Genomic DNA, 25,923 nt, shown 5'->3' with positions numbered 1-25,923 from the left:
TCCTTGGAGAATATCATTTGTAGAAGTTGTTGCTGAAAAAAGGATGTGGATGATTAGAGCATTGAAGTAGGATTTGGGAGTTTCTTTTTAAATTTGAGAATGACATGGATATTTGTTTGTTTGATTCTGATGGATGGTTTGATTTAAAATTAGGATAGGGGAATTTCTTTGAGGATGACATGGATATTTCTTTGCTTGTTGATTTTGATGGATATTTTGATTTAAAAGTAAGATATGGGAGTTTATTTGAGGATGATATGGATATTTGTTTGTTTGATTGATTTTGATGGATGATTTGTTTAAAAGTAGGATATGGGAGTTTCTTTCATATATTGATTTTTTTACATGATTTTTTAAGTATGACATGGATATTTGTTATTGCCTTAATGATGAATGCATTTTTTCAGTTCTTACTATGTAGTATTTTGATCCTTATATTCATTTATATACAGGTATGGCAATGAATCCTACCGATTTCAAAGATGATTCATCTAGTGATGATGACATCATCCTATATACATTCCAAACGTTTTTAGATCACCATTGGATTAGAGAACCATGTATGGATAGTAACTACACAGGAGCTATCATGGTCGCAGAGATATTGAATGGGAATTCAAATCTATGCTACATTGAATTTAGAGTTGAGAGACATGTCTTCCTCAATCTACATGATATGATGATACATAGAGGATGGTTAGATGATAGTTGTCATATACGAGTAGATGAACAACTTGCAATTTTTATTGTAATAGTAGAGCATGGAAGCAGTACTAGACAAGTTGCAAAGAAATTTCAACGATCTGGACAGACAATTAGTGTTGTATTTCAAAAAGTATTACATGCTATGGTTCAACTAGCGAATGAAACAATCAGACCACCTAATTTTTATGTGGTCCCCTCATAGATTCAACATAACCCAAAGTTTAGCCCTTTCTTCCAGGTAACCTTTTATGATTTATGCTAAGTGCAAATATTATCAGTTACTAGTTAATGAATGAATTCTAACAGATATCCATATTGTGTTTCATTTAGGATTGCATTGGTGCTATTGATGGTACTCATATTAGCGCCATAGTACCCAGATCAGAGCAAACCCGATACAGAAATCGGAAAGCATTGATCACACAAAATGTTATGTGTGCCTGTTCGTTCGACATGCGTTTTACATTTGTGTACGCGGGTTGGGAAGGTAGTGCACATGATGCTCGGGTTTTTGAAGAGGCGAGATCAAATGCTACCTTAGGTTTTCCTCATCCTCCTCCAGGTAATTCACAACAAACAAATCACTTGTACGTTAAGTGTCTTTTTAGACTAATATACTCACTTGTATAAACGTTATCCATAATACTTGAAAGCAAGTATTATGTTGTGGACTCAGGTTACGCAAGTCAACTTGGGTATTTGACACCCTTTCGAGGATAAAGGTATCACTGACCAGATTTTAGTGGGGAGAGAAGGGGTGCAAGAACGCCGAAGGAGTTGTTCAACCACAGACATTCCTCCTTACAGAATGTTATTGAAAGAACCTTTGGTGTATTGAAAAATAGATTCCAAATCTTACAAAAAATGAAGGGTTACCGTATCGAGGACCAAGCCAGCATCGTAGTTGCATGTTGTGGGCTTCACAACTACATCAAAGAATAAGCTATTAAAGATGATCTTTTTGATGAATATGGTTGTGAACAGAATGTAATTGATCAACTAAATCCTCCTAATCATCAAGACTTCATTGCTCCAACTACAAGCACAAGTCAGAGAGGAGCAAGACAGATGTCAATGTTGAGGATAAATATAGCAAATCAAATGGCTATATCGAAGGGAATGCCTATGATTCCAATTGATGGACCTTGATGTTTTGATTTTAATGACTTTATGTTAGTTGCTACCATTAATGATTTTATGTTAGTTGTTAGAGTATATGTTACGTAATAGAAAACTCTATGTTCTATTTACTTATGTGACATTTAAAAAGATATTCCCTATTGAATCTCTATCACATTGGGGTTTTTCATTTTAATCATGTATGATGTCTTCCCTTTTGTCAAAATTCTAATGGCATAACTGTAATTAATGATACATGCATAAGAAACCGTTTCTTGAAACAGAAAAATCAAACACTTTTTTGAGGTAAAAAAATTGTTTCTTGGAACAGAAACGGGAAAAACCGTTTCTGCTGTTTCTAGACACAGAAACGATTGAAACAAAATCAAACGGCCCCTAAGTGAACTTGAATTGTTAGATCTTTCAAGAAACAAACTCTCAGGGGAAATCCCCGGGCAATTGACAAGTTTGACCTTCCTTGAAGTCTTGAATCTATCATATAACAACTTCATTGGAAGTATACCTCAAGGGAACCAATTTGACACGTTTTCAAATGCTTCTTATAAGAAAAATGTAGGATTATGTGGCTTGCCTTTGTCAAGAAAATGTGGAGTAACAGACGATGGAGCATTACCTCCAACATCAATGTTCGAAAGAAAAGATGATTCAACATGTTTACTTGATTGGAAATTTGACTTGACAGGATATTGCTCAGGTTTAACAATTGGAGTAGTCATTGGACAACAATTGTTCTGAGTTCATTTCAAGAATTGTGTTATCCAAACAAAGAAAAGGGTCAAGGAAAATCAAACGTTACAATAGAGGGAAATGATTCAATCTCCGAATTTTGGGGTAAATGAGATTTGTAATTGTATCACAATGAAATGTAATTTTCCTTTTTTTTTTTTTTTTATTCTTGTTCTTGTATTATGCTTACATGTTTGTCTATTTTCATGTATGGGCTCGGTCTGATGTTGTGTCCTGTTCAAATTGTATCCTCATTCTCTGTTGGGTAAAAAAATAAAAAATAAAAAAAAAATACTGGGTTTGTAACAGTTTGTTATGAGATCGGAAAAGAACTTGTAAGTGTTTAATTAATTAGAGTCTGTAGAAAATCGGAAACATGGGAAGTCCAGAGAATTTTTTTTCGGTGAAAGAGAAATCCAGAGAATGAAAACCATACTCCGCAAGCGGTCTCATTTGCGGACCCATCCAGCAACCCAGAACCATCAAATCCCTTCCGTGCAGATACAATTGCACTCATAAACCCATTGGTGGCATCCAATGGGTGGGAAAACCTAATCATGCACCCCAACACCTTGACGTGCTTACCCAGGTCTTCCCAACTGTTAGATGCCATCCGGGGTGTCCAACGCATTGGATAAAATCTTTTTCCATTACTTTGGTTTGGTACCCAGTGAATCCTTTTGTTAAGTTCGTCTTCTCCAATCTCCATCAGCAATCCATTGCTTCATCTCTGTATTCCTTCCCTGATTACATAACTCACATAGAGAACAAGCCCATGGTTCGTCATTTTAGGCCTTACGAGGGAGTCCAAAAGATCCTCCCCACAGCGACTGGACCACAATGTGGAGCTACATGGGCTTTGGGCTTATAACAGTTTGAAAGCTTCAAAGTGACAAGGAGAAGAGGCATCTTCCCAGCTTATTAAAGACTTTACACACCAAAAGTCAAAGTTATTAATGCTTCTGATGCGATGGTTACTGCTTCATATATAGATAGGTTCATCACTTTTGTTTTGACTGGTTCATATTTAGGTTCAATATCCATATCCATTTCAATCCACTTGATTGAGATCGCTTTGATTAGTGGAGAAACCAGGCCCATCATATTTAGGTTCATTACTTTTTTTCTTCCAATTTCCATATCCATTTCCACCCACTTCATTGAGATCGCTTTGATTAGTGTAGAAATCCAGGCCCATCATATTGAGATTCACAACTTTTGTTCTTCCAATTTCCATATTCATTTGGCCCACTTGATTGAGATAGCTTTGATTAGGGGTGGAAAACCAAGGCCAATATTTAGGTTCATTGCTTTCGATCTTCCAATTTCCCTATCCATTGCGGCCCACTTGATTGGGATCTCTTTGATTAGGGGGAGAAAACCAACCCCATCATATTTAGGTTCATTACTTTTGCTCTTCCAATTTCCATATCCATTTGCCCCACTAGATTTTTTTTTTCTTTGTGGAAAGAAGGTGGAGCAACGTCTCCACCACGCGAACTTTATTATTCATGATGTGAAACACTCATGGTAAGAGTATCGCAACATTCCTACATCAATTGATCGGAATTGGGCCACATTATCATACACATCATCAATCGCTTTGATTAGTGGAGAAAACCAGGCCGTCTTTGGTCTTTAGTCATCGCCCATATGACCCGGCACTCCCTACATAATCGATGGGTATTGTTTGGCTACTCTATACATGCATGGGGGCCTCTATCTTGTTTTTTGGGTAGAGGCATCGATCTTGTTTGTTTGCTTAATGTTGTATTGGGCCTGTTAGATCTTTGTACCCTATATCATATCGCAAGCAACTAATAGCTAAATGCAAAAGTAAATATATATTAGGCCCTGCTAATCCTAATTGTCATTATCACTTTTCTCTACCCACGAACCCAAACCAATGGGCTAAAATCCAGCTTTAAAGAGGTATAAACCCATGGGTTGGCCCATCAAGCTTGAAAAAAAAATTCTTCATTTGATGGGGATCCATTTACATACGCTACTTAGTTGACATTCATAAAAACTATCTAATATACTTAGTTGACATTCATAAAAAGTATCTAATGAATTATGAGTTCAATAGATCCTATTTAGAAAGACGGATATTCCTTGCTCATTATCAGACGATCACTAATTCACAAACCCTATGTGGGGTAATGGTTTTCATTTCCAATGGTTTTCATTTCCTATCTCATGGAAAAAATGATTTACTTTCTATCATATCTTTAAAGCACTTAGAATAAAAGTTTTGACGGATTCCTATGACCTATGTTCTGTCTATAAATACGAGGCAATGAGAGGCCTCATCAATCATCGAGCACATATTTCACCAACTAAACCTGCTCCCTCCCTCTAATAATCCATTACTCTTTAATTCTCTTCTTGAAGGCATAGAAATATGTCTAAATCATGGTTTTTCCTTTTCTTGTTACTTTCTTTATTCCATACTTGTTTCCTTTCTTCTCCTTCTTCTTCTCCAACTTCTATTCCCCAATTATGTCTCCAAGATGAGAGGTCTGCTTTGCTGGAACTGAAGAAAAAGCACTACCATGTCTACACAAATTACGATCCTCTCAACTCTTGGAAGCCAAATACTGATTGTTGCTACTGGGAAGGCATCACCTGCAATGGCACCACTGGTCATGTAGTTGGCCTTGACCTCTCTGATTCATCACTCCACGGTTCTATCCATTCCAATAGCACCCTCTTCTATCTTCATCAACTTCAAATGCTCAACCTCTCGAGGAATGTTTTCCACAACCTTGCTCCATCAGGGTTTCACAGGCTCTCCAGGTTACTTCATCTTAACCTCTCTGATAATTACTTTTCAGGACAAATCCCATCACAAATATCACAACTCACAGGTTTGGTTTCTCTTGATCTTTCTTGGAACCTATTTGTGGGCCAAATCTCATCTGAAATCTCAAGTCTGACCAAATTATTTTTCCTTGACCTCTCTTACAACGGTGATGATACGACCCAACTTGAAATCCCTAATTTGGGAGCATTTGTTCAGAACCTATCCATGTTGAGAGAATTGCGTATTGATTGTGTGGACTTGTCAGCTCAAAGAAATAGGGATTGGTGTCGTCACTTATCGTCTGCACTTCCAAATCTTCATGTATTGTCAATGATTGATTGTTCACTCACAGGCCCCTTGGATGCATCAATCTCAAGCCTTCGTTTCTTCTCGGAGCTCTACCTCGACTCCAATCACTACAATCTCTCTTCCACAGTACCAAGTTCCTTGTTGAACCTCACTTCTTTGACTGTCCTTAGTCTCTATGAATGTGGATTCTATGGAGATTTTCCGAGCAATGTTTTTCTTCTTCCTAACCTAAAGTACATTGATTTATCTGAAAATCCTCTCCTCTTGGTTCATTTGCCTGAATTCCCTCAAGTCAACAGTACCCTTCAATATTTGGATGTTAGCAACACAAAATTCCAAGGGAAGCTGCCTAGTTCAGTTGGGAATATCAATTTTTTGAAGGAATTAAATCTTGATGGTTGCAACTTCTCTGGACCAATCCCACCTTTTCTTGCAAACCTTACCCACCTTGAGAGGCTACGATTGGACGACAATTTGCTCCAAGGGCCCCTCCTTTCTTATTTGTTTTTTCTCCCATCAATTGTTCTGCTGGAATTGGCCAATAACCAATTTAGTGGGGTTATAAATGAGCAGCAGCCTATTGTTCAAAACATCTCTTCTTTTTCTAGTTGGGTGACCATTGATTTAAGTGATAACCACTTGAAAGGGCAAGACCTAATGAGATTAATTTCCAAAATCAAAGGAAAAATTGAGTTTCTTGACCTTTCATTCAATGACTTTGGCTACATAGACATAGTGGAAGATGGAAATCTTTCATATGTTCGTAGTTTGTCTAGCAATCTAAGTGGTGAAAACTTAGTATTCAATGCTCAAATTCAGTCATTGTACATGGATTCTTGTAATATTGGTAAATTCCCAGATTTTCTTATTAGGAACCAAAAGGATTTGGCTGGTCTAGACCTTTCTAACAATAGAATTAGCAAATTCCCAGATTTCCTTGGGGATCTCAAGGCATTGAGTTATCTAGATATCTCTAGTAATAGAATAGATGGTGCAATACCCATAAACCTTTTCTCTAAAGCCACCAATTATTTTTCAATTGCAGCCAACAAATTAACTGGAAAAATCCCTTTCTCAATCTGCAATGCAAGCAATCTTGACGTTTTGGATTTGTCTAATAACCGTTTGAGTGGCAACATTCCAACATGCCTCGGCAATAGCAATTTGGGTGTACTAAATTTGGAGGGCAACAAATTACATGGATCCATTCCTTCTACTTTCAAAAATGGTTGCAATCTGCAGACACTCAAGCTCAATAAAAATAAGCTTCAAGGAAAAGTTCCAAGATCACTAGGCAACTGCGAGGAACTTGAGGTGTTAGATATGTCGGACAACCAATTGAATGATACTTTTCCCCATTGGTTGGAAAATCTCTCGAAATTGCAGGTTCTTGTCATAAGGTCTAACAAATTTGGTGGTCCCATAGCTGATCAACTCTCCCAAGTTGATTCTCCCTTTCCAAGCCTACATGTCATTGACCTCTCTTTCAATAATTTTATTGGAAATTTACCAGTGCAATACATTTGTCATTGGAAGGCGATGATGTTTGACGAGGTTACTTCTACAATGCAATACCAAACTCTAGATAATTATTCCGGACACTATCAAGATACACTTACAATCATGGACAAGGGACTATATTTGCACATGCCTAGTGTTTTCAACACCTTCATCACCATAGATCTATCCAACAACAACTTTGAAGGAAAGATTCCAGATGTCTTGGGCAATTTGAAAGCACTTAAAGTACTCAACTTGTCAGGAAACAGCCTCACGGGTCAAATTCCATTTTCGTTGGGTAATCTAAGTGAACTTGAATCGCTAGATCTTTCAAGAAACAAACTCTCAGGAGAAATCCCAAGGCAATTGACCGATTTGACCTTCCTTGAAGTTTTGAATCTGTCATATAACAACTTCGTAGGAAGTATACCTCAAGGGAGACAATTTGACACGTTTTTAAATGCTTCTTATGAGGGAAATGCAGGACTATGTGGGTCGCCTTTGTCAAGAAAGTGTGGAGTATCTGATCAAACATTACCGCCAACATCAATAACATTCCAACAAAATGAAGATGACTCAACATGCTTACTTGATTGGACGTTTGCCTTGGCAGGATGTTGCTCTGGTTTAATAATTGGGTTGGTCATTGGACAACAGTTATTTTGGAGAAAGAACAGATGTTCTGAGTTCATATCAAGAGTTGTGGTATCCAAACAGAGAAAATGGTCGAGGAAAATCAAATGCAACAAAGAAGGGAAATGAATCAAGAGTTGGTGAATAAATTTTTCATTCTATCACAATGAAATGTAATTTTTTTTTTCCTTCCAAAATCTTGTTCTTGTATTATATTGTGCTTACATGTTTGTGTGTTTCCATGTATATATGGGCTGACCTGGTCAGATGTTGTGTTCCTTTTAATTGTATCCTCTTTTTTCTGTTGGGTTAAGAAAAACTTCTGGGCTTGTTACGAGGTCAGAGAAAACACGTAGTAAGAGTTTAATTAGACACTTAAGAAAACGCGATTCACATGGGGAAATCCAGAAAAAATAAGTGGCCTCGTTTGCAGACCAATCTAGCAACACAGAGCCATCACATCTACATGGGCTTGGGCTTATAAGTTGCTATAATTTTTATATGCTTGGGGTTAGCTTTAAGGTCTGGTTCATGGCAATTCAAATTAACTCTCAAATTACTGTACTAATTAATAATGATCTGGCCACCTGATCACCAGTGAGATCACTAACGGAATTAATCCAACTAATCCAATTGCTCTTAAGGACAAATAATGGATTATCCACTCTGCTAAAAATTTTCACATATTTAACTACTACTCCCTGCCCATTATCACCTTAAGTACTAAAGTCAAAATAAATGCCCCCAGGCGCAGGCACATATGTCCCTAGATATGCACCCCAGATCAGCACTGATTTTATGATCATAGTATTCAAAACCATAAAAACTGTGGAGCTGGCCCAAGGTGGTAGGAGGAGTTGAAGATCATAACTATAGAAACCGTGGAGTTGACCCCCAAGGCTTAAGGGGAGTTGAACTCAGGATGCAAGTCGAATAACGCCACTTCTTTTTCTTCTTCATCAAAGGGTTTTCTCTAGAAGATCCTCCGCAATGACCACAATGTGGAGTTACATGAGTTTGGGCTTAGAACTTGCTAAACTTCGAATAGGCTCAAGTTAGCCCAAGGTCTGCTTAATTATTTTTCAAATTAGGGATGAAGGTGCTACCTGGTCGTGTTGCCTCCACAGAGGGCAGCGACATCATTTCACAAGACCCAATAAGGGGGCATAGAAGAACGCGACCAGGTAACATTCTTTTTCCCTTCAAATTAATACTCGAGTACTTAGGCTGCATTTGGTAACGTTTTAAAAAAACTTTTCTAGAGTTTTTTCATTCTATGGGAACGAAAAAAAAGAATAAAGTGTTTGGTGCATTTATGGTGTATTTTGGGGGTTTTATTTTAACAAAAAGTGAAAGAAAAAAAAAAAAACAAACGAAAAAATGAGGATTTACGGAACAACAAAAGTAGTTCCATCGTTCCAGTTTCGTTAAAAAAAAAAAATGATATTTTGACACATAAGCTGAAATTTCCGTTTTTGACACAAAATGTCGACGTTACCAAACACAGCCTTATTGTATTTCTCCAATTATTGTTCTTGTATTATGCTTACATTACATGTTTGTGTGTTTTATTGCTTTGCTAGGTCAGATGTTCCATTCCCTTTAAATTGAATTCCCTTTTTCTGTTTGGCTAATCTGCTTGTATTGATAATCTTTCCTAACACTCGTAGAATTGGACATCACTATTATGGACTATCGGACTTTGAGCTAAACTCAACATCAACGGTCTGGTTGGCCTTCATTTTTCTCCTCTCTAAACTACTTTAAGACTTATCATTACACTCCAAACACATGAAACTCATAATCCTACCAATTAATCACAAAAATAAATAAGAATAAAATAAAATAAAATCATCATAAATTCCCGCAAGAACAACTTATGATTCATTCCAAGATGTGAAATTAACTATATGATACGAGGACCCATGCAAAATGTGATTGATTGATTATAATAAAGTGCCAACAGCCTGCCTAATTCACCTGTATAAAAATATAAATAATTAAAAAATAAAAATATAAATAAATAAACAAAAAGATATAGTAAGAGGTGGCTAACGCATTAAACAGTTGTTCTCATTGTACAAAAGTAAAGTTGCACCAAAAAAAAAAAAAAAAAAATCATACCAAAGTAAAGCACAACACATAAACAATAATAGAAAACGTATGATATGGAAATCTTTTTTTTTTTGGTAGTAGTATGATATGGAAATCAAGCAAAGCAAAGTGATCATATGAGAAATTAAATATCATTTCATAATAATGCACTAAAATGGTATGTGTGTAATTTATTTTTTATTTTTTTGGGTAAGGTATAGGCATTTAAACAAATGTCATGTGGGCTTCCTCTTGAGTTCCTCCTACCTCAATACCCTGTGCCTATAAACTCAAAGCAGTGCTGTCTCATCAATGAACGAAATCTTCTCCCTCTTAATCATTTTTTCTTTTATGTCTTGGTGTTTCTATTTCTTCTTCCTCTCTCTGTTTCAAACTTGTATCTTTTCTTCTCCTTCACCATCTCATCAATTATGTCTTTCAGATGAGAGGTCTGCTTTGTTGGAACTGAAGCAAAAGCACTACCTTGCCCATCCAGATGATGATACCCTCAACTCTTGGGAGACAAAATACAGATTGTTGCTTCTGGGAAGGCATCTCCTGTGACAACACCACTGGTCATGTAGTTAGCCTTGACCTATCTGATTTATCACTAGCCGGTTCTATCCATTCCAATAGCAGCCTATTCCATCTTCATCATCTTCAAATGCTCAACCTCTCATTGAATCATTACGACTACTTTGCTCCTTCGGGGTTTGACAGACTCTTTAGGTTAATGCACCTCAACCTCTCTGGTGATGACTTTTCAGGACGAATCCCATCACAAATATCACAATTAACAGATTTGATTTCTCTTGATCTTTCTTTGAACTATTTTGAGGGTCATATCCCATACGAAATCTCAAGGCTGAACAAGTTGGTTTTCCTTGACCTCTCTAACAGCGGTGAGTTTCTCCCACTTAATTTGAAGGAATTACATCTCTATGGTTGTAAATTCTCTAGACCGATCCCTTTTTCTTGCAAACCTTACCTACCTTACCATGTTGGATCTTTCATCTAATAGTTTCATTGGTCACATTCCTTCTTTCAGGGCAAGCTTTCCCAATCTCAAGGAACCACATTTGGGCGACAATTTGCTCCAACGGCACCATCCATTGTTATTTGTTTTTTCTCCCATCAATGGATGAGCTGGACTTGTCCAATAACCAATTTAGTGGAGTTATAAATGAGCCTATTCACAACATTTCTTCTTATTCTAGTTAGTCGAGCCTTCATTTAGGTGGCAACCACTTGAAAGGGCAAGACCTAATTAAATCAATTTCCAAAATCAAAGGAACCTTTGGGTTTCTTGACCTTTCTTTCAATGACTTTGGCTACATAGGGGAAGATAGAAATCTTTCCTAAGATAGTTTCTCCAGCAATCATAGTGGTGACAACTTTGTCAATGCTCAAATTCAGGTATTGTATATGACTTCTTGCAACATTAGTAAATTCCCAGATTTTCTTTGGAATCAAAAGGAATTGATTTATTTAGATATCTTTGGTAATAGAATGTATGGTGCAATACCCAAATGGGTGTGGAAAAATAATTTGATATACCTAAACCTATCTAACAACTTGTTCTCAGGTCTGGAATTGCCATTACCTAATAACTCCTTCCACATTGAAACACTTGATCTTCACTCAAACATGATGCAAGATTGTCTATCAACAACTCCATCATGCTTCGACACTCAGTTTGTATCCCTTATCTTAAGGAATCTCATAACCCTTCTTCCTGTAGCTAATTTCTTTTCAATTTCAAATAATAAATTAACTGGAAAAATCCCTTTCTCAATCTGCAATGCAAGCAATCTTGATATTTTGGATTTGTCCAATAACCAATTGAGTGGCACCATTCCATCATGCCTCGGTAGTATCTTTTTGGGGTACTAAATTTAGAGAGCAACAAATTACATGGACCCATTCCTCCTTTCAAAAATGGATGCGATCTGCATACACTAGAGCTCAATGAAAATATGCTTCAAGGAAGTGTTCTAAGATCATTGAGCAACTGCAAGAAATTGGCGGTATTAGATATTGCGGGCAACCAATTGAATGATACCTTTCCCTATTGGTTAGAAAATCTCTCTGAGTTGCAAGTTCTTGTTATGAGGTCTAACAAATTTGCTCCCCCAATCGGATTCTCCCTTTCCAAACTTGCATGTCATTGACCTCTCTTTCAATAATTTTACTGGAAAATTACCGTTCCAATACATTTCTAATTGGAAGGCAATGATGCTTGACGAGGATACATCTGAAATGATGTACGAGCAACATAACAGAAGGTATTCCACCTACTATCAGGACACTCTTGCGATTACAGAGAAGAGGCTGTACTTGAAAATGCAGAGAATTTTAACCACCTTCACCACCGTGGATTTATCCAACAACAACTTTGAAGGAAAGATTCCAGAAGCTTTAGGCAATTTAATAGCACTAAAAATACTCAACTTGTCAAGGAACAGCCTCATAGATCAAATTCCATTTTCGTTGGAGAATCTAAGAGAACTTGAGTCACTGGATCTTTCAAAAAACAAACTTTCAAGAGATATCCCAATGCAATTGACAAGTTTTACATTCCTTGAAGTCTTGAATCTATCATATAACAACTTCACAGGAAGTATTCCTCAATGGAACCAATTTGACACGTTTTCAAATGCTTCCTGTGAAGGAAATCTAGGACTATGCTGGTTGCCTTTATCAAGGAAGTGTGGAGTGTCTCAACCATCAATTTTCAAACAAAAAGATTGCTCTGGTTTAACAATTGGATTGATTGTTGGACAACTATTATTTTGGAGAAGAAACTGATATCTTGAATTTATTTCAAGAGTTGTGGTACCCAAACAGACAAAAGGGTCAAAGAAAAGCAAACACCACAATAAAAGAAAATGAATCAATCTCCAAATCCGAATAAATGGAATTTGTCATTGTATCACAGTGAAATGATTCAGATTTTTTTTTCCTATCTATCTCAATTATTGTCCTTGGCTGGGTCAGATGTTGTGTTCCCTTTAAATTGTATTCTCTTTTTTTCTATTGGGTAAAAAAAAAAATAAAAAAACAAAATAGAACTATGTTGTGTTCCTTTTAAATTGTATCAGAGAAGAGAGGGGAGGGAGAGTTGGAGGCGGAGAGGAAGAGGTAGAGAGTAAGGAGGGGAAGTGAAATTACATAAGAACCCACCCACTAAATAAAAGATTGATAAAATATCAAAAATAAAAAGGGGAAAAAAGTATGGCTGTATGGTTGTAACCAGACAAATTATCCCATCTGCTAATATTAAGAACTTTGATCATTTCTAATTGTTATCCATGTTGGAATTCTCAAGGAAATGTGGACCATCTCTTATCTTGTTCCTTTTCAAGATTTTTTTGGATGGGGGGGTCCTTAATAAGTGTTGGTTTTGTCAAAGAGCAATACTTCCATTTCAAAGAGAAATGGAGGTGGATCTTATAAAATTTCAATGATAAATCAATTTGTGATTATATTGAAAAGCTTGCCTTCAGTGTCCTGGAGAAAGGGCTGTCATGGCATATACATTTTACTTCTCTTAAAAATTAATAAAAAAAAAAAATTGCTTGGAGATGAATAGAAAGATAAGATGGGAATAAGGAACTATTAGCAAAATTTAATTAAGAAATACCACATAGAAATACTAGGACATAAGCTGATAAGAATGACTGGAGTCAATAGTTAGGGTCAGCAATAAACAGATAACTAAACAATGTACAATCAAAAGAACATGTCAACAGAAAAAACCTAAATAGAGAACATATATTAAGAAAATAACAGGAAACAATTTACGATGTATGATGATCCGTGTAAGCATCATGGCTGAATGGTTAAAATACCTTACTCATAATTGGCAAATTCGTAGGTTCAATTTCTACTTAATGCAAGTCAATAGGAATGTTCAATAAGTCTATTGAAATTTACTTTGTATCAATGGAATCTCATCATCCACGCATAACGGGGACATACATCTATTATTGAATTCGTCGACCCACCATTTTGGGACGCAATAAAACAATAATTCAATTTGATAATTATTTAACAATATTAACAAAGTCAACAACGAACACAAATCCCTTAATGGTCCATTGAATTAATTCTTTGGCCGAGTTTAAACTGAAAGCTTCCAAAAGTTTTGTTCAAATTTGTAACTGTAATAAGGGTCACCGACTCATGACAACAAGTCATTTAATGGGGTGCCAATTCCTAACATTCTATTTGATTTATTAGAATTCATTCCAACTTTCATTCTCTCGACTCTGAGGAGTTTTGACCAAAATAAAAAATTTCTATATGATTCGATCAAGATTAACGATTCTATTGTGAGTCAATGTGACTTGAAATGAGTCTTATTAATTTTTACATAGGACGAGTCTTCACAATTTATAGTTCCGATTTTCATCTTTTTAACCCGACTTGTGTGACTCGCCTGAATTAGTGATAAGTTTTTATTTATTTTTATTTTTTACTAACAATGGATAATTCTTTGTTGCTAATCAAACTGATAGTTGTAAGCTGTCAAAGATGCAAAAAATGAAATCTTTATCAAGTGTTTAATCGCATCATATCTTTGAATTTTCTTTAATTTCGATTACATATGGTTATGCCCAACCAGCCAAAGGGGAAAAAAAATATGGGATGGGGTCAAGGGAGGGGAGAAAAGGAGGAGATATATAGCAATTGAAATGCTTAAACAAAGGGACACAACAATGGAAAGAGATATGAAATAATGAAAATTTAGAACATAAGTGGGCCCAACATGACCAATAACTAGAACAGACTCTGATTTAAAATCTTAATAAGAATAGATAAAATTAACGAGATCCCAAAACTAGCTTCTCAAATAAGGATTAGCCCATTTCCTTGCCTAGCACCTGGAACCGTTCCCTAATTTTCAAAGTGAAATCTGAAAGGGGATAATTTTGGTTACAATTTACCATAGTAGTTTACATCAAATCTACCGAAATATGAGCGAATTTACTATGTCGAAATGTATTCAGGTCTATTTGCATCTGTCTTCCCACTGGTTTTTTGCCAAACCTTCATAATGGATTTTAAATTCAAAATTAGTGGGTTTTTTCTTTATAATAACAATCTTGCTTGTTGGTTCTAACTCACCCTCATTAAAAGGAAGAGACAATATTTTTGCGAGGAAAAGAACTACTTTCAAAAGTAAACAACTCCATTTTTTTTATCAGCCCTTCAAAATTGATGACTACATCCTCCACTTTCTTTAAAGAGTTCTCTTCTTGTCAATAATGATGGACTATCTTGTCACCATCAAGTTCGATTCATTTGAAAATAAGTAATACTTATCTCTCCTGTAGCCGAATCTAATATAGAATAGTTGTCCTACTGTTCTCTGTCAATAATAGTGGACTACAATGGCTCCACATGTTCATCACACCCATTATGAGTGTAGGTCACGATGTCTTTATTGGAGAGGGTGACATTTTCAAAGTTGGATCTACCTTCAAATGATGGAATGTAAAAGATCATATTTCATTTTTAGACCCATTTATAACTTGTCGATTTACTTTAGCCGACCATCCAATGTGTACTAACAGTAATCGAATAAGCATACTCATCCTCAATCGAATTCTCCTCCTCTTTGTCTAAATCTTATAGTAAAAAGAAAGCATTCACATGGATAACCTAGTCCCCAAATAATGAAGAAAATACAAGGAGAAAACTTCCCTTGCCATACCAACCTTATCAGGTCCTTATTTAGAATTTGGTTGAGAGTTAAGTCTTCCATCAAATTCACTGTTTCCCACTTTCATTTATTTAAAATACTTAGATTTACAGTCTCCACCACCTTTCCTCCTGGACCTGATGGAAAAGTAACATTTTCATCTATCAATCTACCAAATTGGATAATAAACTTTATCTAAAGCAAATTGAAAAAAAAAAAAAAAAAAAAAAAAAACTCAAACATTTAGTCTTAAGTAAAAGTACCATTGTTAAAAAGTTCCAGCATTAGCCTAGCTTGATTATTAAATGATCTAAGAGAAGTTATACACCCTAAATCCATGTGTCATCTACTCGTTTTCAAAATTCATGTGTCATCTACTCCTTTTAGCCACTAGTGTTAGCTAAAGGAGAGTATGAATCTTGGATTATGCATTTAAATTTAAATACTGAATCCAAGTTATGTTTCAAGGGCTACAAATGGCCCCAATTGCATAATTGATGTTGAATTCACCATTAAGGGGTAGCAATCTACATTTTATCCTTGCTATGAAATTTTAAGAATTTCTTAAAAAGAATAAAAGATAAAGAAAAAGAAAAAAGGGGAATTTGGATCATAATGATACGTTGGGTTAACCAAGTAAAAAAACAGATGGATTTAAAGCCTGGATATAGGGCTTCATTTAATTAATCAAGACTTTTTGTGCTTTCAATTGTGTGCAAAACACTTAGGGCCTGTTTGATTTTGTTTCCAGAAACGATTTTCCTGTTTTTCTGTACTCAGAAACAGAAAAACATCATATTTTTTATTTGATTTTTTGGTTTTGTTTCACCTATTTTTTGAAATTTATATATATTTTTGTTCTTAGAAACAAAAATGAAGAAATACCTATTAGTTGTTTTTCTATTTCTTAAAACAAAAAGTGACGGAGAAAAATCGTGAAATAGTCTCAACTCCCGAGTCCCGACTCCTGACGCCCTACCCTCTCTATCTCCTTGTAGCTCTCCACAAGCTGCAACTCTCTCGCGAAGCTCGACGACAGTCTCTGCTCTCTCGCGAAGCTCGACGACAGTCTCTGCTCTCTCGCGAAGCTCGACGTTCTCTACTCTATTGCGAAGCTCAACGTTCTCTGCCCTCTTGCGAAGCTCAAAGTTTTCTTCTCTCACAAAGCTCGGCGTCTCTCTGTCTCGTCAAAAAACGATCTCACTGCAACTCTCCTTGCAGCAACAAGTTCGATCATCAAGTTATGTATCATTTCGAGCACTAATTCACAGATCTGATTTCATCTCTGTAATGGAATGGAACCTAGATTGGATGCGGTTAGGGATTTGCATTGCAATTATGTTTTGAATTTTTGTGTCTGGAAAATGATGGGAGAACTAGTCCCCGACCCCTTGGTTGTTTTTATTCATGAGAAGCGATCAATTTTTTTTTTCTTTACATTTGTAGGTGTTTGTACTTTGTAGCTCTGGTTTCTAAATTTTGTCTTGGTTTACTTTTGAGAATCTCTTTGAACCACCTGTGGCCTCCTATTTTGAAATTCAATCGGGTGTTCCCTTGTTCCAAATTTGACTGAGGTTAAGTTGATATGGCAGCGTACGTAATGGCTGTTTTCTTTTTTATTTTTGTCACATTGTTAAATATACATTGGTGGATTTATAGGGCTCTAAAGGGATTTCTTGGGAACTTTGTGAATCTGTTATAATTGGCATGCTTGTATTCTCAGCCCTTGAATCTTAAAAGAGAGAGAGAGAGAGAGAGAGAGAGAGAGAGACATCCTCAATGAGCATAGACATAACACAGTGCTGAATTATGTAAATCTGTTATATACTTTCTATTTCACTTTGGTTTCTTTGTCATTTTCTTTGTGCTTTTGTATTCTGTAAAGTCATATTCCATTAGCAATGTTTAGAAAAATATACTGTTACGGTGTTAAAATTTTTAATTGAATGCAGTTCTAATGTATAATATGGGAGGGAACCTTTGGATAAATGTCATTATGTTTCCTGACTAGTTCTTTGTTAGCTCTGTGAGGCTTTTGAAGGGTATGCATTGGCTTGAGGATTTTTGCAGATGTAAATCCTTGTTTTCATGTGATAGCTATAGATATAGAAGAGTGTGGTTTCACTCAATATCATGAGAAGCCTGTCATGGGATATAAATCTAATGCAAATTATGAGATTGAATAATTTGTCAGACGCTGAATCATTTATCAATGTGGTTTTGGCTGCTTAGATTCAAAGGTTTTTTGCATTGCAGTCCAACCTAATAGTGCCTTGCACAACCAAATATGGCACCTTGCATTAGAATAAGGAATTGAATTTCCACCCTCTAGGGTAGCCTGTATAAACCAGTTTTCANCTTAGATTCAAAGGTTGTTTGCATTGCAGTCCAACCTAATAGTGCCTTGCACAACCAAATATGGCACCTTGCATTAGAATAAGGAATTGAATTGCCACCCTCTAGGGTAGCCTGTATAAACCGGTTTTCACTGATGAAATTATTGATGATCATTTTTTTCATCTTGGTTCAATCAGCTATACAGAGAGGGGGAGTTTGAACTGGGTGATGCCCAATTAGATTAGGCTTGGAGGAACTAGTGAGTTTTTTTTTTTTTTTTCTTACTGTATTAAGACAACCATGCTCTTAAGTCTGAAGCTAGAATTTTATAAAACAGCTATTAGACCAACCATGTTTTTGGAGTTGAATATTGCAATTCCAAGGAACGACACAGAAATATAATTGATATGCTGCCTGATGAGATGTCAAGATGGATGAGTAGCATAACTTTTGGGAACAGAATGGGGAAGATAAATATGAACTAGTGTAGCAATTGTAGGAAAAAAATGTGAGAAAATATAAGTAAGATGGTTTAGTCATTTGTAAGGATAATTTTTTATAGCAATTGTAGGAAAAAAATCTGATAATTAGCCCATTCTTACTTCATCTATAGCTTGTGCTAACTCTTGGAACCAAGCTTGAAGTAATTGTCGCAAAAATGGCTCTGCAACTCAAAGACCAGAACACTGTAATCACAGGAGCCCCTTTGGTGCAACCTAATGACAAACTTTTCTAGTTCAGCCAACCTAGATTTGTATTGACTCTTCTTCATTTTACCCTGTTTATGGTAAGTCCCTTTGAATGCCAACAGAAAAGAGAGATCCTCTTTTAATGATCTCAAAACTAAATGATTCTAAATTGTCTTATCTTTCTAGAATGCTTTCGACATTGCATTCTTTATCTGGGTAACGGTGCGTGTCCCCTCTTCCCTTTGTTCTGATGTCAAATAGAAACTCAACTGTGTAAGGGAAAAGAATTTCTTGGCTGATTATTATTGGTATCATTATTTTTCATTTCTGATGTTTTCAGTTAGAATTTGGGTTCAACCCTTGTTATCATGAGCATGTCGAGATTACAATCACAAGGGTGGTATTAGCGTAAGTTCCATCTTCCTTCTAGTCAGTTACAGTTTCCTCTACTTCCTCTGTTTTAAGCTTTCTAGGAACAATAGTATTTCATGACTAGTGAACAACAACTTCTTTTAGTTTGTTAGGGTGATTATTAGTGTTCCATCTTCCATCTTTTGATTCTTCTATTTACAGTTATTACAGTTGGATCTTAAATTTGGATGTGTAAATTATACCATACAGACAATATCTTTTATATTTGTTGTAGGAAATAGGATTCTTGCTGATATTTTGTTTCCATTTTATTGCTACTGTTTCACTCACTTTGGAAATTTTGGTTATTTCTTTTGAGAGATTTCCTTTTGTCATTGTTGAATGCCAGTCTATGAATGTTCAATATGCATATCCAATTGTGAGCTGATGATTCTTGACTTTAACATGATTAATGTTTCCTTTATGTAGACAATATGCCATATAGTGGAAACCCTACTCCTGCTCCAACTACAACCACAACCACAACCACAATCCTTTGGAATGCTTCTGAATTGAACAAATTCATCAACTTAATGATTGATAATGTAAGGATGGTTAGAAGTCCAACTCCACATTCAGTAAAGTTAGGTGGAATAACATTAAAGCAGGACTAGAAGCAACTTTCCAACATCCATTTCGAAAAGAGCAGCTGCGTAATAAGATGAATAAGCTACGAGGTGACTATAATAGTTTCAGGCGGTTGCTCGAAACTACGGGATTTGGATGGGATTCAAATACCAGGACTGCTACAGCTGCAGATTCTATTTGGGAAAATACTATAAAGGTAATCTATTCCTTGAAGCAATAGTCAATGGATAAATATATATATATATATTTTTTGCCAATAGTGTATAATATTGATTATTTTGGATTATAGGCAAATCCAAATTGGACCAAATTCTGAAAGAATGGACTTCCATGGTGGCCAAAGTTGTTAGAGGTCTTCGCAGACTCAAGTGCTCAAGGAGATAGAGGAGTATCTCAGCATACTGCTGGGAAGCAAAAGTCCATCGACATTGATCTTGATTGTGAGGATGAGAATGACACACATGATTCTCGTGAAGATGTAGTAGGTCTGGATGATATAAAGCCTATAGATGTTGATGAAGTGGTCAGTCATTCTACAACAAAGCGGAAGCGTGATAGAACTCCCACAGACCGAAGGAAGAAGAGTACCACAAAAGTCATTACCAAATCTGCACATGATTTCAACTCATATGTGGCCTGGAAAATGGAACGGGGGGGTAGTAGTACTCCCACTTCCAGACCAGTTCTTCCAACTGTCAATAATCTAGTGGATGGAATGTACAGCATCAAAGCGTGTTAGGTATTGTTGGACAACATGACAGAGTTAACAGAAGAGATGTGGGTGAAGGCTCAACAAAAGATACACAAGAGTGCTGCTTGGAGAATATCATTTGTAGAAGTTGTTGCTGAAAAAAGGATGTGGATGATTAGAGCATTGAAGTAGGATTTGGGAGTTTCTTGAAAACAATAGGTTTCTTTTTAAATTTGAGAATGACATGGATATTTGTTTGTTTGATTTTGATGGATGGTTTGATTTAAAAGTAGGATAGGGAAATTTCTTTGAGGATGACATGGATATTTCTTTGCTTGTTGATTTTGATGGATATTTTGATTTAAAAGTAAGATATGAGAGTTTATTTGAGGATGATATGGATATTTGTTTGTTTGATTGATTTTGATGGATGATTTGATTTAAAAGTAGGATATGGGAGTTTCTTTCATATATTGATTTGTTTACATGATTTTTTAAGGATGACATGGAAATTTGTTATTGCCTTAATGATGAATGCTCATCTAGTGATGATGACATCATCCTATATACATTCCAAACGTTTTTAGATTACCTTCGGATTCGAGAACCATATATGGATACTAACTACACAGGAGCTTTCATGGTCGCAGAGACATTTAATGGGCATTCAAATCTATGCTACATTGAATTTAGAATTGAGAGACATGTCTTCCTCAATCTACATGATATGATGATACAGAGAGGATGGTTAGATGATAGTTGTCATATACGGGTAGATGAACAACTTGCAATTTTTATTGTAATAGTAGCGCATGGAAGCAGTACTAGACAAGTTGCAAAGAAATTTCAACGATCTGGATAGACAATTAGTGTTGTATTTCAAAAAGTGTTGCACGCTATGGTTCAACTAGCGAATGAAACAATCAGACCACCTAATTTTGATGTGGCCCCCTCAGAGATTCAACATAACCCAAAGTTTAGCCCTTTCTTCCAGGTAACCTTTTATGATTTATGCTAAGTGCAAATATTATCAGTTACTAGTTAACGAATGAATTCTAACAGATATCCATATTGTGTTTCATTTAGGATTGCATTGGTGCTATTGATGGTACTCATATTAGCGCCATAGTACCCAGATCAGAGCAAACCCGATACAGAAATCGAAAGGCATTGATCACACAAAATGTTATGTGTGCCTTTTTGTTCGACATGCATTTTACATTTTTGTACGCGGGTTGGGAAGGTAGCGCACATGATGCTCGGGTTTTTGAAGAGGCGAGATCAAAGGCTACCTTAGGTTTTCCTCATCCTCCTCCAGGTAATTCACAACAAATAAATCACTTGTACGTTAAATGCCTTTTTAGACTAATCTACTCACTTGCATAAACGTTATCCATAATACTTGAAGGCAAGTATTATACTGTGGACTCAGGTTACGCAAGTCAACTTGGGTATTTGACACCCTTTCGAGGAGAAAGGTATCACCTACCGAATTTTAGTGGGGAGAGAAGGGGTGCAAGAACGCCGAAGGAGTTGTTCAACCACAGACATTCCTCCTTACGGAATATTATTGAAAAAACATTTGGTGTATTGAAAAATAGATTCCAAATCTTACAAAAAATGAAGGGTTACCATATCGAGGACCAAGCCAGCATCGTAATTGCATGTTGTGGGTTTCACAACTACATCAAAGAACAAGCTATTAAAGATGATCTTTTTGATGAATATGGCTGTGAACAGAATGTAATTGATCAACTAAATCCTCCTAATCATCAAGACTTCATTGCTCCAACTACAAGCACAAGTCAGAGAGGAGCAAGACAGATGTCAATGTTGTTGATAAATATAGCAAATCAAATGGCTATATCGAAGGGAATGCCTATAATTCCAATTGACGGACCTTGATGTTTTGATTTTAATGACTTTATATTAGTTACTACCATTAACGATTTTATGTTAGTTGTTAGAGTATATGTTACGTACTAGAAAACTCTATGTTCTATTTACTTATGTGACATTTAAAAAGATATTCCCTATTGAATCTCTATCACATTGGGTTTTTTCATTTTAATCATGTATGATGTCTTCCCTTTTGTCAAAATTCTAATGGCATAACTGTAATTAATGATACATGCATAAGAAACCGTTTCTTGAAACAGAAAAATCAAACACTTTTTTGAGGTAAAAAAATTGTTTCTTGGAACAGAAACGGGAGAAACCGTTTCTGTTGTTTCTAGACACAGAAATGATTGAAACAAAATCAAACGGCCCCTTAGTATAGTCTGTCACAGGAGAAGAATGGAAATTTAAGTCTTTTAAAAAGATTAGGCTTTTAGTGTCACTTTAGTGGAGGTGTCGGAATTTCTTTGTAGATGGGGTGCATGAGGTTTCTCAGAAGCATTTTGAATATCTCTTTTATTTAACAAATTAATTAATGTCAAGAAAGGAATAGCTCTGCACCTCCTTTCGGTTGCTTATGCTATTCTATGGCCTCTGTAAAGTTCCTGTATGCAATTCCAAGCAGTACCTCACCACTTCTCTCTCTCTCACTTTTTTTTTTTTGGGGTAAGCACACACACAGACATAACCATCTTAGGATATGGGTTCTACCACAGTGGTTACAGTACTGTTGACTGTGTTGAGGGTCACTATAACTCCTTAGTTAGAACACATGCTCTCCCCCCCTCATATTTGCTAGAGCTGATATCGATGTATTGTCCTCTTAAATGTACGCAGAGTGAAGAGTGGCCCACCATGGGATCTCCTATGATGATAAATGATCTCATCCTATCTGGTTATATAGAATTAAATGATTTAGATGATGGTTTTGAAAATCAAAGACTCTCCAAATTCTCAACCCCGTCGGCCAATATGGCAGGAGTGAGTGTCCTATTTGGTGCAGGCCCTCCCCAGTCCTGAGTGTGTATTTGATTTTGGACCTGTGGTATCACTTTTGTAAGACTCTGTTCTTGCTTCTTAGGAGGGTTACTGATTCACTACTATAAATGAATATATATAAAGTAAACCAGCTGACCGATAAGATGAGAAGAGGTAGATTAAATTATTTATTGATATACTTCATATTTGCGTTAGGACCGAGTTTTACTTCTCCCAAGCTGAAAAGAATGGGACTTTGAGAATAGTAAAAATCATTCCGGACCGTTGTTTGGTAGGGGTAGACTTATTATGACCCTCCATCCGTCGGTTAAGCATACACACCCGCTGTTAGAAAACTTTTACCTTTGCATTATGATTTGGTCAAAGTTGAATTATTTGAGGCAATGAATGCATTTCTTGTACCTCTGCATTAATATTCTTATATCTTATTTACCTTTCATAGGTGAATTCCGCATATTTCACATCTAGAATTTTCATAAATTTTCATATACAAAATATATTACTGTCAAGAATGATGTTTATGCATATATTATGTGTATCTTCACGCCATTGTGCCTATGGGAGATAGAGAGAGAGGTAGAAGTTAGTTTTGGAGGACGAGGGAAGTAAATGTTAGGAGTATTGAACCATCCCCTTTCTCAAGGGCCATGAAGTGTATCGATATAATATAGGTACAGTTTCTCATCCCGTTGATCACTCTGTCACTTCTTATTGGGACCATTAGGATGCCCTTATCATGCTTATCGCCTCTCTTTCTGATGAGGCTCTCCCACTCATTGTTGAAAAAGCTACCAGCAAAGAAATTTGGGACTCTTTGATTGTTACCTACGGCTTTGCGTCCAGCACCCACACCATGTCTTAATCTCAGTCTCCAGGAGATCTCTCAAAAGGCCGATGAACCTGTTGCTACCTGCCTTCAGAAAGACAAAACTCTAGCCGATGAACTATGTTGCTGGTGAACCTCTCAAACCTAATGATCTGTGCTTGCATATTTTACATGGTCTACGCAAAGACTTATGAGAGAGAGTGCCTACTCTTCTTGCATGTTCTGAACCACTGGCTTACTCGGATCTACATGGTATACTTCTTAGCCATGATGTCATGCATTAATCTTCACTCAAGAACCTATAACTCGCTAGCAAGGTGGATACTTCAAACTCTCCCAGTGCTAACATTGCTCAGCATGATTCCTCTCCCACCTCTACCTCCTCTTAATCTGGCAAAGGTGGTCGTGGGGGTTGTGGAGGCAGTGGCCATGGTGGTTGCGGTGGTCTCTTCAATCAATTAAGTACTTGCCTCTAGTGCTCCATTTGCAGCTGCACAAATCACAATACCTCCACCTGTTGTTACAAGCCCCCTTCACAACTAGGTTACCCACCTCGCCCTTATGCCCCTACCAGTCCCCCACCAATCACGCTGCCCATTGTTCTAACTACTTAATGTAGTGGAGCTATTGGAGGAGTTCTTAAAGCATTTGGATAGGTAGAAGACCACACGGTCCAGCCAAAGATATTAACGGATTTTATTTTTTTGGATTTTTAACATTTCTCAGAAATTCTGTTGGAACCATAAGTTTTGACTTGGTTAGAGTTACAGGAGCCATAACCCCAATTCAAAAATGGCATTTAGCACTCTAAAGCCGAAAAGCTCTACAAAGAGATTAACCAAATTCATCCGTTTGCTCTCAACTGAGCCCACAAAGTTTGGTTGCTAGAATTAGGGTTTTTTTTTTTTGTTTCTAGTTTCCAGTTATGTTTATGTTTTTACACTAGTTACTATGTATCTGCCCTTCCTTAGAAGTGACCTAACTATCTAAGGTCTCTTCGGGACTTTTGTATGACACTTCAATTTTTTTTTTTTAATCAAAAGTAGCCATTTTGCTCTTCTTCCTCTCTGGAATTGAGGTTTCATTTATATTGTTGATTCGGGGGTCCATCCATGTTAGAATATTATCTAACTCACTGCACTTTCTACCGTGTCACTACTCCAACTCTCCCCTCCTTCCCACACCACCGTATCCACCCACCTATGATCCCCCTATATTTCCAACATGGTATCTAGATATGGGCACTATGCACCACGTCACCCTTGATAGTCATTCTCTTTCTTCATATGATGGTTATAGTGGCACTGATCAGCTCCATATGGTAATGGTATGGGTCTCTCCATCTTTAACATTGGTAAAGTAACTCTCCTGTCTCTTTCCTCTTCTCATTAATTTTATTTATGCAAAATTTTGCATGTTCCTAAAACCACCAAATCTCTTTTTTTTGTTCAACGCTTTACCCATGATAATGAAGTTTTTCTTTGAATTTACCCATCCTAATTTTTTGTGAAGATCAAGTCACCAGGAATATTTTTCTTTCCGAGCTGAGTAAAGGAGGATTATATTCCATCTCCTCCCCCCTTTGTCTCCTCCAATTGCGAAGCTTTTTTAACTTTAATCACTTGAATGTTGGCATCAAAGGCTAGGTCATCCTTATGAAGGTCTTCTCAAATTCATGGTTCATGAAAATCAGTTGTCCTATTAGTCCACCACGCTTTAGTCCCTATTTACTGCCTATCAATTGGGCAAGGTGAGCCAACTGTCATTAGGTCTTATGAATTTTAAATGTTTATTTCCTTTGGATTTATTTCAGAGTGATGTATGGAGATACTCTTTTCCTTCATTTGAGGGTAAAGAATTTTT

At 36.4% G+C, this 25,923-nt stretch overlaps 2 long non-coding RNA genes across 2 annotated transcripts; both read left to right on the top strand.

Moving 5' to 3' along the window:
• Positions 1 to 905: 905 nt before the first annotated feature.
• On the top strand, positions 906 to 21,280 carry LOC122060191. Its single transcript, XR_006134274.1, has 3 exons — positions 906 to 943; positions 1,036 to 1,267; positions 21,143 to 21,280. It is a non-coding gene; the product is annotated as an uncharacterized LOC122060191 (long non-coding RNA).
• LOC122060190 lies at positions 10,780 to 20,600 on the top strand. Its single transcript, XR_006134273.1, has 3 exons — positions 10,780 to 10,790; positions 20,128 to 20,130; positions 20,324 to 20,600. It is a non-coding gene; the product is annotated as an uncharacterized LOC122060190 (long non-coding RNA).
• Positions 21,281 to 25,923: the final 4,643 nt, after the last annotated feature.

Source organism: Macadamia integrifolia, chromosome 13, assembly GCF_013358625.1.
Source record: "Macadamia integrifolia cultivar HAES 741 chromosome 13, SCU_Mint_v3, whole genome shotgun sequence".
Classification (NCBI taxonomy): domain Eukaryota; kingdom Viridiplantae; phylum Streptophyta; class Magnoliopsida; order Proteales; family Proteaceae; genus Macadamia; species Macadamia integrifolia.
The sequence above is the reverse complement of the archived record's forward strand: the minus strand, read 5'-3'. Positions and strand labels throughout refer to the sequence as shown.